A 14,597-nucleotide genomic window follows, 5' to 3' on the forward strand; every position below is an offset into this window, starting at 1 on the left:
TCTCTTTAGGCTTTCTCCAGGAGTAAGAACCAACCCTAAGGAAGAGAGAAGCAAGGCAGTGGGAGCTTTGGGAACCACTGAGAAAAAAGCACAAGCTGCAGGGAGGAAAATCCTAGCGGAGAATTTGCAGCCAGAGCTGGAGCCTTCTAGTTTGGGGAAGGAGAGGAAACTATCTCTAGGGTCTCATGCTTGGCCTACCATTATTCCTGAAGAGCCCTAGACTTGGAGTCAGTCCACATTCACATTCCAATCCTAGCTGTGTGACCTGGGACAAGTCACTTCTCTGGGTTGTAGATTCTTTATCTGTAAAATGGGGACCCTTTCTCACCATCCCTTACTCAAGAGTTATAGTCTGGATTCAATGCAGCCCCAGGCGTAAAATCACTCAGCACAGTGCCTGACATATTTATTCACTTAAAATAACGACAGGGACCATTTATTAAATGCTTAAGATGGACCTGGCACTGAGCACTTTGCATGCATTAGTTGAGGCAATCCTCGCTCCAGCCTTATCCGTAAGCACTTATTATGATGCCCTCTTTACAGATGAAGAAACAGAGACACAGAAAGCTGAACTGCTTTGCCAAGAACACGCAGCTAGTAACCACCAGTTGAGAATGAAGCTCAGGTCCTCCAGCCCTTTTTAGGATACCACACGACCTCACCTCCCTAAAGAGGGATCTATCTCAAAAAGCTTATCTACCTGAGGCATTCCCTCAAGAAGCAGTCAGAAAAGGAAAGTCCTAAAGTTTAAACCATCCCCTCCTTTGGCAGTGGGGAAGGAGGATGAGGAGGAGAAATAGGCACTGAGGTAAGAAAATGCCAACCACCAATCATGAAACTCCAGGCCTAGCTGTGGAGGCAACAACCCCAGTGCCTGCCCTTACCCCTAAAGCACTATCATTAAACACACACCCTATCATTTTCTTTTTCTTCTTTTTTTTTGGCTGCACCCAGCGTATGCAGAAGTTCTGGGGCCAGAGATCAAACTTGTGCCAGAGCAGTGATCTGAGCCGCTGCAGTGACAAAACTGAATCCTTAACACACTGAGCAACCAGAGAACTCCATTTTTTAAAAATCACTGTGCCCGTGGCACGTGCAAGTTCCTGGGTCAGGGACTGAACCCACACCACAGCAGCAACCCGAGCCGCCGTAACGATGATGCTGGGTCCTGAACCCACTGTGCCACAAAGGAACTCTGCAAATTCTTTTCTTAAGAAGCAAAAAGAAAGGGATATTGAAGAAAGCAAGCAGAAGGGGGAAGATGGGCAGCAGCTGTGATGGCCATGGCTACCAGTCGTACCTACCATGGAAGTTGCCCAGGATGTGGAGATGGCTTAAGAGAGAGCTGGATATCCAGCCAGCTCAGACGCGCCTCAACAACCCCAGCCCCCACAGCTTCTTTCCGCAGGCTGGATCTTCCTTTAGTCGAGACTCATCTGCCTTCCTTTAACACCTCTTGAGAGGAGGGGCTGTCAGCCCAAGCCCCTGAGTGTGATCCAAGGGGTCAGGCATAATCAGGTCCCAGTTCCAAGACCAGAAAGGAGTAGCACTGAAGGCAAGGTATGGCCATCAGCCTGGTTGGGCCTAGAGGAGGTGACAGCCTTAGGGAATGAAAGCCAGGGTCAAGAGCTGGATAGCAGTGGAGACGCTGCTCCAGAAACCAGCCAGCATCCTGGTGGCAAAGGGAAGGATGAAAGGCAGTTCCACTAGCATAAACAGCCCCCCCCCCATTCCCTACTCCATCCTCCTCTGAGCCCTGGCCCGCCCCCTTCCACAGCTCAGAGGCCAATAAGGAAGTTGGGCCCCCAGCCACTGCTAGAACTCAGGAAAGGAGCAAGGAAATGATGTTTGTGAAAGATAAAGCGGGTGTCTAAAAAGAATTTTTAAAAATACACGTAAGTGAGAGAGAAAAATACCCCAGACACATACACTTAAAAGAATTCCTGTGCTTCCTGGACTGAGTTGACCCCACCCAGCCATCTCCGCAGGTCCTCTGGGCCCCAGAAAAGGAAAGCCCAGATTAGCCAGGCCCAGTAGCCTCCAGGCCCAGAAAAGCAAGTGGCGTTACAGCTGATTTTACATACCTGGGAGCAAGCAACCTAGAGATAGATCTCCCAGGGTGAAGGTCCTGCAGAGATAGAAAGACTCACAAAGCATTCTGGGCTGTATTTACAAGGTGTGCATGGCCTACAGGCATCTGAACAGACGCAAAGGAAACTCCATTTCCCACCAGAATTCCAATTCCAAAATAGTGATGCTTGGAGTCAGCACCCCTGCCTCTGGCCATGATTTCGCTCTGACCTCTGGCAATTTACTCCCCCTCTTTGGGCTTCTGTTTCCTCTCTGTGAAATAAAACATTGAAATCCATTGTTACAAACACCCTGTCCATATAGGGCATGCTCTAATATAACAGTCTCGGGCCCCAGGCTAGGGGTCCCCATCACAGCTTCACTGACCTACACAACAGCCAGAGCCCAGGGTGGCTGCACAGGAATTTGTTGCCCACTCTGAGCCCAAGTGCAGGCATCAGAATTCATTTCTCTTGGGGATTTAGAGTTGGGGTTTTTCCCTTCACCATACACCTGGATCCCCACTCCAGTTGCCCTTGGCCTCTGGTCCCAATTCCAGCCATTTCTGGCCAGGAGAGGGCTTATCGGTGAGCATCCTCAGGACAAGAAGACCAGGGCCTTTCCTCTCTGGAGAAATCATTCCAGGAGGCCCCTTCTCCTCCTCCCTCTGAACCTCCTAGGAAGGTCTGGGTGGACTTTTGTCTGTCCCACAAAAGGCAGATGCCATTCAAGTACACTCAGATAGCAAGAACTAATGTTTGGGGGAAGTTTGGGAATTTTGTGGGCATATGGATCTGACTTGGAGTCTCAGCTTTCCCACCCACTAGTTGTTTGGCCTTGGGAATGTCACAGAGCATCAATTTCCTCATCTGCAATGCAGGTCTGGCACATACTAGGCATTCGATAAATGGCACCCGTCATTAGTATTATCCTCTACCCCAAATAATGAAGGGCAAGGCACTGTCAGGGGCAAGAACAAGAATTTCTTCAAGCCCAATGAAGATGAAAGTGAAAGGACCGACTAAGAGAAGGTTCACAAGCCAAGCCTCGTTGTCTAGAGTAGCATCTCTCAAAGTTCACTGGCCAGACTAGTTACCTGGCCATCTTGGATTGGATTCTGATTCAGTAGCTCTGGAGCAGGCTCTAGATCCTGACTTTCTCACACGCTCTAGAATGATGATGACGCTGCTGGTGTGATAACCACACTCTGACAATACACTAGGGAATACCATACCTTTAGAGTTAACAGTACGCTAAGGAATTAACCTTTGGTTTGAAAAAGCATCAGGATAAAGAGTCTCTTCTGATGTCAATCTTCTGGTCGCCAAGTGCCTTCCTCCTTCCACTCAGTCACTCAGTCCATAAAAATGCTTCCCCGGTGAGGCTTGCTGAGCCCCTCACTTCCTAACAAGATTGAGAACAACAAATGTGATAGCAATCTGGCCCTGTCAGTGGCCAGGTGGGCTGAGGAAGGTTTTTTTTTGGGGGGGGGGGCGTGCACCCTTGGCATGAGGAAGTTCCCAGGCTAGGGGCTGAATCGGAGCTGCAGCTGCCAGCCTACACCACAGCCACAGCAACACGGGATCCAAGCCACATCTGCGACCTACACCACAGCTCACGGCAACACTGGATCCTTAACCCACTGAGCGTAGGCCAGGGATGGAACCTGCATCCTCATGGATCCTAGTCGGTTTGGTTACCGCTGAGCCATTATAGGAAGTCCTGGGGAAGTTTTGACTAGAGGTACAAGCATGTTCTTGGGACTGGCTCAGGTAGGGAGGCAGGGTGGGAGCATGAGAATTGGGTAGTGACCAGAGGAGGTGATATGATGGGCAGATGGACACAGACAGCATATTGGGCAGAGGATGATAAGAGAGGAATGAGAGCTGTTTGAGGGCATTTGGGATTTTTGGGAAAGAGGCTGGGAGATGGGGTGGGGATAAAGGGGCCACGCTTTCACTTAGCAGAGCTAAGTTCCAGACAACATGAGCAAATATCTCCTCCTGTGTTCATAGGAAGGTAAAAATGGCTGCTTCTTTTCCAGTCACTGAGAAGATAAGAACTTGGCATGGGTGCAAGGAAGGTGGCCACATGCGGACCGATATGGCAAATCCATCAGAAGCTGGCTCCTTGTAAAGAGTCCTTGTAAAGGCTGTGGTGAGAGGGGAGGGGAGGGAGGTGGGCAAGTTCTAGAAGTAGTCAATCTCCAGCTGTTCTAGTGGGCTGTCACTCCAATAGCCTCCAATAGCACTACCTGTCTCTGAGCCTGGCTCCCAGCAGACCCCTCAGGAGCTACTCAGAGGGAGGAAGGGAGGGGGTGAGCAGAAAGAGAACTGTGGCTCTGATCCAAGCCATGGCAAGAAGGAAAATATGGCCCCTGCTGCTTGGGGCTGTGCTTAGCCTGAGGTCTGGGCCATAGCCTACTGCAGGCTCTTTCCTCTTTTTAAAGTGTTTAGATAAGGAGAAGCACAAAAGAGTGTCCTTGATTAGCTCTGTTTACTTTCTGTGGCTCTTCCAACCCTCTCCCCCTGCCCCCCGACAGCACATTCCACCTGCCCCACATGAAGGAATCCAAGCTCATTCTGGCCTTCCCAGCAGGAAGGGAAGCCCGCACACAGGCGGGTGGATAGAACAATGCATGGCTTGTTTATCTGACAGAAGGAGGCAAAAGCTGCTTGATCACTGTAGAGGGATACAGAGCTCTGAAGTCCTCCTCACACCCCACTGTCAGCTGGGGGACCTTGCGGCCTGGTGATCCAGAGACCCTTCCTTGTACAGACCCAACCAAGGGTTGGGGCGGGGGAGCATGTACATGTATGTAAATGTGTGATGTATGTGTATGGGTGTGTGTATGTGGGTACGTGTGTGTGTGTGTGTGTGTGTGTGTGTATGTGTGTATTTATAATCTTAAATGGAGCTTTTAGGACAATGCCTTTCTTGTCAGTTGGGGAGTTATGATTTGGGTCACCTGAGATATGGGCACTTTACGTAGAAAGGGCATTTGGTACCCAGTTCTGCCTCCCTACCTTCCCCACTTGCCTCTACTTCCCCTCACCGCTCTGAATAGCCAGGTCAAATTCTTTCATGTAAATCTGCTAGATCCTCCTTTCCACCTTCCACTTCAGGATCCCTCCTTGGCTAAAAGGAAACCCAGGGTACTGAATAAGAAAAGAAGGCAGGAGTTCCCACTGTGGCACAGTGGAAATGAATCCAACTAGTATCCATGAGGATGCGGGGGTTAGATCCCTGGCCTCTCTCAGTGGGTTAAGGATTCAGTGTTGCCATGAGCTGTGGTATGGGGTGCAGATGCAGCTTAGATCCTGTGTTGCTGTGGCTGTGCTGTATGCTGGTAGCCACAGCTCCAATTCTACCCCTAGCCTGGGCACTTTCATATGCCACAGGTACAGCCCTAAAAAGCAAAAAAAAAAAAAAAAAAAAAAAAGGAAGGGAATGTTGGGGTGGGAGTAAAGATTCTCTCAAATGCTACAATGTATATAGGGTGGGGGTAGCTTTTGGCTTTCCAAGTAAAGACCAATACTCTCATCTAGTTAGGGCCTTTACATTTGGTCTTCTGCTTTCATTTCTCCATTTTTCCACACTGGAATCTTTAAAACATAGGGTTGCCTCTTTTTTCTAAAGAAGGTTAGAAGAAGGCAATTGTATGAATCATGTGGAAGAGCTCTGCAAATATTAGGGGCTAGAAAAATGCTTGGTAATTTAGAAACACAGTAGTTGGAATGCTCTTTCCGAGTGGACTGGAAAGCATAGTCTAGTTTATTTGATAAAACATACCCATCCTAGACTGTTTCTTGTCAGTGATCCCAAAGGCAAGGAGGCGAGGGGTACATATTTCTCAGTTTCTGGAAGCAAGGGGAGCAAGTCAGGTCTCTGATTACTGAACGAGGGCTTTTCTTTCTTCTCTATATATACAAAAGCTGAGGGTGACTTTAGAGGAGCCCATAGGGAAAATGACAATCGGTTCTGTTGAGTCAGCTTCTGTTGTGATGCCCAATTTCCAAACCACCACTCGAGAGTGATAAAGAAGGTGGAGGATGGTTTTTCCTTCAGTTACGATTCCTATCAGTAATATTTGCAGTGTCTCTGGGGAAGAAGGTTATGGGAATAATACAAGATGTCCTTTCTTCTCCCTTTAAGCCAAATGCCTCCTTCAGCTCAAACTCCATATTGGAGATACCAATTTTCGGGAAAATGAAGGACTCCACAAAAGTTTCCCCCAAAGTCAGGTCTCAAAACCCATATAATTGCTTTTGGCCACTCCCTGAGTCACTGCCACTACTAGAGCCATGAAGCCCAAGGACAAGAGCCAACAATGGTGAGGACCCCAAATAGACCAAGACAACCTACTCACCCTGCTGTGAGCAAACATGACAATGAGGACGGGCCAATGCTCAGCAGAGCTGGAGCACAATGAGCAAGGCAGACAGTAGAGGGACATGAGGTTGGGGATGTGCTAAGACCAGATTATGGAGTTTTCAAAGGCCAAGGGAGCAAGTTAGCATGTTATTCTCAGTGCAGCTACTGGAGGTTGTTTAGCTGGGGACCCCACCATGACCTAAGTATTATAAAGATCTCACTTGGCGGATGGATTTAGGCAGGATAAGAGTAGAAGCTTACAAACCAGTTAAAAAGACTCTTATATGTAAGAGATAATGGTGATTTATTCTCGGGAGGAAGCAGGAGAGGTAGAGAAAAGAGGTTTGACTAGAGGTATCTTGAAGAGGGAGAGCTGACAATATTTGTTGATGGATTGAATGCAGATGATGAGGGAAAAAGAAGAAGCCATGACATTTGGGTCATCTGGCATCTGTACCTTCTTAGCACAGAATTCATTCCCGAAACTGAGTCATTAGTAGTTCTTAAAAAAAAGGTTGGCTGTCTTTACCACCCTTTTTAAAAAATTTTTACTTTATTTTTGTATATGTAATGATTTTTTCCCATTATATTCTTTTATTCAAGCATTTATGGAGATCCTATCTACATCGAAGGTGCTTGGACAGGTACTATGGAACATGCCAAAACAAAGAAGATATAATCCCTGTGCTCAAGAAACTTTTAGCATGGTGGGGGGTGAATAAAAATACTTAAGCAGCTAAAGGGAAGAATGTCATATCATAAAGGAAATGCTAACAAAATCAGAGTTTTACAAAAAAGGAGAACAAGGACCTACTGTATAGTACAGGGAACTATATTCAATATCTTGTATAACCTATAGTGGAAAAGAATCCCAAAAAGAACACACATACACATGCATGCATGTATGTATGTATCTGAATCTCTGAATCACTTTGCTGTATACCTGAAACTAACACAGTACTGTAAATCCCCATACGTCAATTAAAAAAATTAACCACTCATGTAATAAAAACATTGTTAAGCAAGCTTCCTTAATTTTTTGTTGAAATACTATAAAATTGGTGTCTAAAACCAGACAGTCAATGGAAAAAAAAAGAGAGAAAGCACAGCTGGTTGAATCAAGGAAGACTTCGAAGAGCCTCAAATTTTGAAGACTCTGTACAATTTCAATGGGAGGAGATGGGAAATGGTCATGCCAGGTTTTGCATAAACAAAAGTGGGAAAAGCAGGAATATGCTAATCTGCAAGGCACAAAGGAAGTAACATGAGAATGATGCAACAATACCGTGGGCCTTAAGTGTCAGGATGAAGCATTTGCTTTACATAATCTGATAGGCAAGAGAGAGGCTTTGGAGGTTCTGGGGTAGGGGAGCAACATGGTAAAAGCAGTACTTTTGCGCAGGCTATTTTCATGTAGGTCTCATGTAGGATGGGTCATGCGGATAAATACTGAAAGCATGGTGAAGTGAGTAGGCTAGTGCAATAGACAAAATAAGAGGTAGAACTAGAGCAATGACAGTGAGGATGGAGCCTAAGGGAAGGATGAGAGCAAGGACCTAAGAGACAGAATCAAGAAGCTTGAACTACTCAATAAATATGGAAGAGAGAGAGAGGACATAAGATGACAGTGAAACACCTAGGTGAAGGGTGGTATCACTAATCTAGATAGGGAAATTGAGAGCTGGAGCTGGCTCCAGGAGACAGGTGTTTGATTTTAGACATGAGCGCATTTGATATGCTGTCAAATAATGTAGACAGCCATGCCCAGCAAGCAGCTTGACATGTGGGCTGCAGTGCTAAAAAGAGAGGCTAGGGCAGGGTATGGACATGTGGTCATTATCCACAGAGCAGAGGCAGCCGAGGCTGTCACAGTGGATGTGACTGCCCACATTAAATGCCTGCAAAGGAAAGAGTGTGGATGACATATCTCTATGGGATAACTATAGAGGAAGAGAGCTAATCAAAGAGACAAAACAATATAATGCCATTCTCAATGATATTGGCAATATATATATTTTTAAATTAAGTGTCAGCAAAGTTGCAGGGAAATAGGCATTCTTATACACTGCTGGACGGGAATGGACATGGTTATACATTTGCCAGGGGGAAATATGCCATATGTTATCAAGAGACATAAAAATGTTCCTACTGTGCTTGTTTTAGCTGACATATACTAAAATTGGAACAATACAGAAAGGATTAGCATGGCCCCTGCACAAGGATGACACGCAAATTTGTGAAGCACTCCATATTTTTTTTTTCTAGAATGAGACAGTGATGATGGTCATACAGCCTTGTAAATATACTAAAACCCACTGAAGTTTCATACTTCAAAGTAGCGAATTTTAAGGTAGGTGAATTATATCTGTTTTTAAAAATGTTCCTACTCTTGGGGAGGTGCCATCATGGTGCACCAGAAATGAATTCGACTAGGAACCATGAGGTTGCAGGTTCGATCCCTGGCCTCGCTCAGTGGGTTAAGGGTCTGGCGTTGCCATGAGCTGTGGTGAAGGTCACACACGTGGCTTGGGTCTGGTGTTGCTGTGGCTGTGGCGTAGGCCGGCAGCTACGGCTCCGATTAGACCCCTAGCCTGGGAACCTCCATATGTCGGGGATGTGGCTCTAAAAAAAAAAAATGTTCCTACCCTTTAATCTAGTCTTTCCATTCTGAGGATTTCATCCTAGAAGAGCAATTAGATATACATGTTGATTTGTATACATGAAGTGTCATCCACTGCAGGGTTATTTGTAATGTAAAATTTGGAATATCCTAACCATTCAATATTTAGGAAGTTAGGTGAGGTACTGTGTATCTACATGAAGGAATAATAGTTTGCCATTAAAAACCATGCTTTTGAAGACAAGTTAATGATCCTGGAAAAGGCTTACAATATAATGGTAAGGGGAAAAAACAGTATATAAACCTGTACATAGTACCAGCCCAATTAGAAAAAGTATATATTCATGTATAAGCATACACATATTAAAAGGTCGGATGAAAAAGTTCTAATATCTTACCACCAAGTATTTATCTCCGTGTGGTAAAATTAAGGATTATTTTAATTCTTTATACATTTTAAAAATTCCAAAATTTTCTACACTACACATGTATTACTTTTGAATGAGAAACGCTTTCCAAAACAAATACACCCTTCTACACAGACATATCATTTACCCTGGCAACTGTCTAATACAACTGTCTGACACATTCCTAAGTTAGGAATCTGCAATTATACTTATGATTCCACTTAACTCTTTCAAACATCTGGATTTTGCCCTCAGGGAAATCAGCCCAGAGCCCACCAACCCAGCAAAATGGTTTCCCCAACAAATGCTTTCCTGCTTGACCGTGGATTCCTCTGTTTATACTACTAATTAAAAAAAATTCCTCCTGACAGTTTTTTACCCCAGTTGCTGTACTTTGCTGAGAGAGGTGGCCAGGGCTGAAAGAACAAGGAGCAAGTTGAAAAGGGGCCAGAGGAAAAAGGGAGGTCAAGTCAAGGTCATCATCAAGGCCATGCCCTATGGGTTAAACACTTTTTTTTTTTTTCCTCCAAGGGCCATTCTTGGCTTTGGTTTTCTTTATAGGTGCCTGATGGACTTGGTCAGACAAAGTTGGGTGGAGAAGGGACAAAGCACTGGAAAATCTGGTGGGATAGTGGCAGCGAGTATTATTTGTGATGCCATTTCATTGCTAATATTTACAGTTCACAAAGAACTTTCATAGACACCATTCCATTTAATCCTTACAACAATCTTATAAACCCCACATTAGATAAGAACCACAAGCTCAGAGGTGAAGTAAATCACACAAGGCTTGAATCTCAGTTCTTTGCTTCCAAATTCTGTGGGATTTTTTTTCCCCTAATGATATTTCTCGAAGTTTGTTCTACAGATCACCAGCAGCAGCACCTGAGAACTTGTTAGAAAAGAAATTCTGGGGCCCTACTCTAGACCCTTTGAATCAGAAACCCTGAGAGTGGAGCCCAGCCATCTGAATTGTTATGAGCCCTGCAAGTGATTCTGATGCATGCCCAAGCTGGAGAACCATCACTCTAAGTAACGCTACCATACATTCAAAAACAGATTTTCAAATGGCTTCTTAAAAATACTGGTACTTTGACTCCTGTGGAGTCTTGTCTTCCAGGGCAGCCTGGGCACCTCCCTTCAACTGCCAGTAGCTACGTACATAATCGAGGGAAGCTGCTTGAATAGAATTTGAGCTCCAGGGGCAGAACATTCTAGTTCACAGTGAGGCACATCCCAGAACCAAGAGGGAAGTTCCCACATCACAACTTCCCTTGTTGAGCTAAGCGAGCTAGTGAGCAGCTGCCCTATATCCATCTCCCCTGCTGAAGTTTCTCTTCATAAAGGCTTTCAGGGTTTCACAATGGTCTGCCTGAGCCCCTGGGAAATTCCCGGATCTGATGTATTTATGTTTACAAACTCTAGTTCACCAGGCTTTTCATTTCTTGGGTTTTCGGTTGGGTTTTCAGTTCAGTTACTGTTTTTCTTTACGGTAGAAAAAAAATACAGTAATTGAAACAAATTATTTTCCATTTGGGGAAGCTGGACTCCTTACTCTTGCCTTCCCAACCCAGTCCCTACCCATTTTCCTCACGGCAGGTAACTGTCCTCTCTCCCTCTCCCTCCTTCCTTTGCTCTCTCAGTCATGCACATTCCTTCCCCCCTGGGATGGGGAATAAATAAGTTATTTTTTGAAAACTGGGCTTGACTTAAATTGAATTTTACTTTGTCAAGGTAGTGTTTAAAAAATTGAAACAAAACCCCATACATGGAAGTGGATTTAATTTGAAAATGCTAAAGCTGAAAGAATCAAGGGATGAAAGTTAGAAAGTTTCCAAGATTCTAGGCATGAACAGAATTTGTTGTATTTCCCCTTCTACACAGGTACTTGCATTGAATTCATTCATTGATTCATTGATTCATTCATTATTTTTTTTATTAGAGTATAGTTGATTTACAGTGTTGTGCCAATTTCTGCTGTACAGCAAAGTGACCCAGCCATACACACACACACACACACACACACACACACACACACACACACACACACACACACATTCCCTTCTTATATAATCTTCAATCATTGTCTATGCCAGGAGATTGGCTATAGTTCCCCATTGTTTACCCATTCTAAATGTAATAGTTTGCATCTACTAACTCCAAACTCCCAGTCCATCCTACTCTCTCCCCCTCCTCCCTTGGCAACCACAAGTCTCTTTTCTATGTCCCTGAGTCTGTTTCTATTTTGTAGATAGGTTCATTTGTGCCATACTTTAGATTCCACATATAAGTAATATCATATGGTAAATTTGTCTTTCTCTTTCTGACTTATTTCACTTTGTATATTCATTAGCTATTGAGAGCCAAGGAGGCACTGATCAAGGTGCTGGGACAAACCAATGAATACAACAGACAAGAAAGTCCTCATGGGGCTCAACTCAACAACCCTATGACAGGTAGTAATAAGTGACATGAAGACAGAGACAGCAGGGTAAGGGGTAAACTGACAGACAGGGCTGTGTGGGGGCCAGTTTGATTTTAGAAAGTGTGGTCAAGGAAGGCCTCTGGTAGGAGGTGATATTTGAGAAACACCGAAAGCTAACCACTAGACCATCAGGGAGAAGGTGATATTTGAGAGGTCTGCATAAACAAAGTCAGGGAAGGAGCCAGGTGAATATATGAGGGAAGAATCTTCTAGACAGAGGCATCAAGCAGAGCAGAGACAGGAATAGCTTGCCATGCTCCAAGAACAGTGTGAAAGCCAATGTGGTGGGAGCAGAATGAGTAAGACAAAGAGGGGTAGTAAATGAGCTTGGGAAAGGAGCCAGGGCCAGTGGAGTGGGTTCCAGACTCAGGGTTTAATTGTAAGAGTGATGGGAATAAATCCTCTATCTATCATGTGTTAAATAGGCGCCAAGGAGTCTAAAAAGTCTACACTATGATCCTTGCCCTCAAGAAGCTTTCAATCCATCATCCATTGTGGGAAAAAAGCCGGAATTACAGGAGACTTGGAAAGGGGTGGGGATGCTTGCTGACTCATGTATAATTGTTCCTAATCATACTGAGCCATCTTTAGTAGAAAAGAGCCCCAAAGGAGAAAAAGGCTTGCCTCCTGTGCCAATTTGAGAAGAATCTTCCACCTCATACTTTAGGCATTTTTCTCTCAAAAGCACTTACAGTATTTACTATGTATTACACATACTGAAAACATTTAATACTCATAACAACCCTCTGAAGCAGGTGCTACTATTATCACCCCCCTTGTTCAGAGAGGAAAATCAGAGACTTGGAGAAGTAGGATAATTTGCCCATGCACAGAACAACAAAGTCACGAAGATGGTGATCAAACCCAGGAAGCCTGGCTCCAGAGCCCATATTCTTTTTTTTTTTTTTCCCTAGGGCCGCTCCCACGGCATATGGAGGTGCCCAGGCTAGGGGTCTAATCGGAGCTGTAGCCAGTGGCCACAGCCACAGCCACAGCCACAGCAACGTGGGATCTGAGCTTCGTCTGTGACCTACACCACAGCTCATGGCAACGCCGGATCCTTAACCTACTGAGCGAGGCCGGGGATTGAACCGGCAACCTCATGGTTCCTAGTCGGATTCATTAACCAGTGCGTCACGATAGGAACTCCCAAAGCCCATATTCTTTACAGCTATTCTAACCTGCCTCACCTACAGGTAGAGATAGAAGGATGGGGGGGGGGTGATGAATCCAAAATTGAGAATAAAAGGGAACGTCTCCCAGATGTCCTGGGTGACCAAGAAGAGTTCTAGGGCATGAGGGAGACCTGGAGAAAAATACTGAAGTAGCTTTGAGGAGAGCGAGAGAAGGCACTGCATTGGTGTTGGGGGTTCACGAGGAGTCTGAACGCACAACATTCAGGCAGGAGTGCTTTGATAGTGGCGACGTTTCCTATAGGAAACTGAGAGGCCATGGGACTTTAGGGTATTCTGACCTACCCAGTACAGAATATATAAAATCTAATAGCCTGCAGCCAGATAAACCTACATAAAGGAGGTTAGGCTTGAAGTCCGCACTTGAAAGAAGGATAGGAATGGCCCAAGATGAAAGGTACTTCTATAGAAGGAATAGCATGTAAAAATCACGGAAACGTGAGGAAAAAATAGTGTCTTGGAGGTAGGTGTGAAGGAGGAGAGGTGATGGGAAGTAAGGCTAGAGAGGCTGGCTGGGCCCAAACACAGAAGATCCAGGTGGCCCTGCTAATGAGTTTGGATCTTTCCCATAGGCACTGGGGAGCCAGTGAACACTCTTAAGCATGAGAATGGCAGAACCACATTTGCATTTTGCAAAGATATATCTGCTAGCACTTTTTTTTTTTTTTTTAAGAAGAAAAGAAGCCGGTGGACCAGTTAGGAAATGAATGCTAGAGTCCAAAGTGATCTATGATTCAGGGATAGAGCAGCAAGGCAGATTTGAGAATTGTCTGAGAATGGTCTAGGAGTAAAACCAATAAATCTTGGTTCCTGATTGGATAAACGTGAGGAGTAAAGGAGGGAGCCCAGAGTGTCTGCCACATTTCTCACTTCAACAGATGAAGTGCCTTGCCTGTTACCAAGAGTGGGGAGGGAAATTAGTCCAAGCTTGGACAAGCTGATTTTTAAGTTTTTATTTTTCTAAAGCAATACTTGCAAAGGATAAATCATTCAAACAGTACAAAGGCATATACCATGAAAATGAGTTCGCCATACTCTGGGGGAAACCACCATTAATACTTTCTTATTTATCCCTGAGCAGCAGTATGGCATAGCTAAGGAACATAAGCTATGGGAATTCTCTGGTGGCCTAGTGGTTAAGGATCCGGCATTGTCACTGCTGTGGCTCATTGTCATTGCTGTGGCTCGGGTTTGATCCCTGGCCCAGAGGAGCATAAGCTCTGGAACCAGACTGTCTAGATCTGAATCTGCCACTGCTAGCTGTGTGGCCTTGAGCTAGTAATTTAACATATCTGCCTCATTTATATTATCTGCAAACTGGGAATTATAATAGAACACCAAAAAAGCATCCTAGAATACTGTTCAGAACCTTGCTGTTTGTGTTTAACAAGATATCTTGGAGATAATTTTGTATCTCCATGTACTTTTTCACAAAATTTAATAAC

General features: G+C 44.9%; 1 protein-coding gene and 1 non-coding gene across 4 annotated transcripts in view; one reads left to right on the forward strand and one right to left on the reverse strand.

Moving 5' to 3' along the window:
* SHROOM4 (shroom family member 4) overlaps nt 1-14,597 on the reverse strand; it is a 214,279-nt gene that overhangs the window by 52,431 nt on the left and 147,251 nt on the right. The window contains exon 1 of one of the 3 annotated variants that reach the window (XM_047764745.1): nt 1,308-1,658. The exons of the other annotated variants lie outside the window; for them this stretch is intronic. The gene's annotated coding sequence lies outside the window, so the exon portion shown is untranslated. Of the gene's footprint in view, nt 1-1,307; nt 1,659-14,597 lie in introns of those variants that run through there. 3 annotated transcript variants of the gene reach the window in all.
* On the forward strand, nt 8,600-8,703 carry LOC125119044 (U6 spliceosomal RNA). The gene has a single exon (XR_007133001.1). It is a non-coding gene; the product is annotated as a U6 spliceosomal RNA (small nuclear RNA).

This window comes from Phacochoerus africanus, chromosome X, assembly GCF_016906955.1.
Source record: "Phacochoerus africanus isolate WHEZ1 chromosome X, ROS_Pafr_v1, whole genome shotgun sequence".
NCBI classification, from domain to species: domain Eukaryota; kingdom Metazoa; phylum Chordata; class Mammalia; order Artiodactyla; family Suidae; genus Phacochoerus; species Phacochoerus africanus.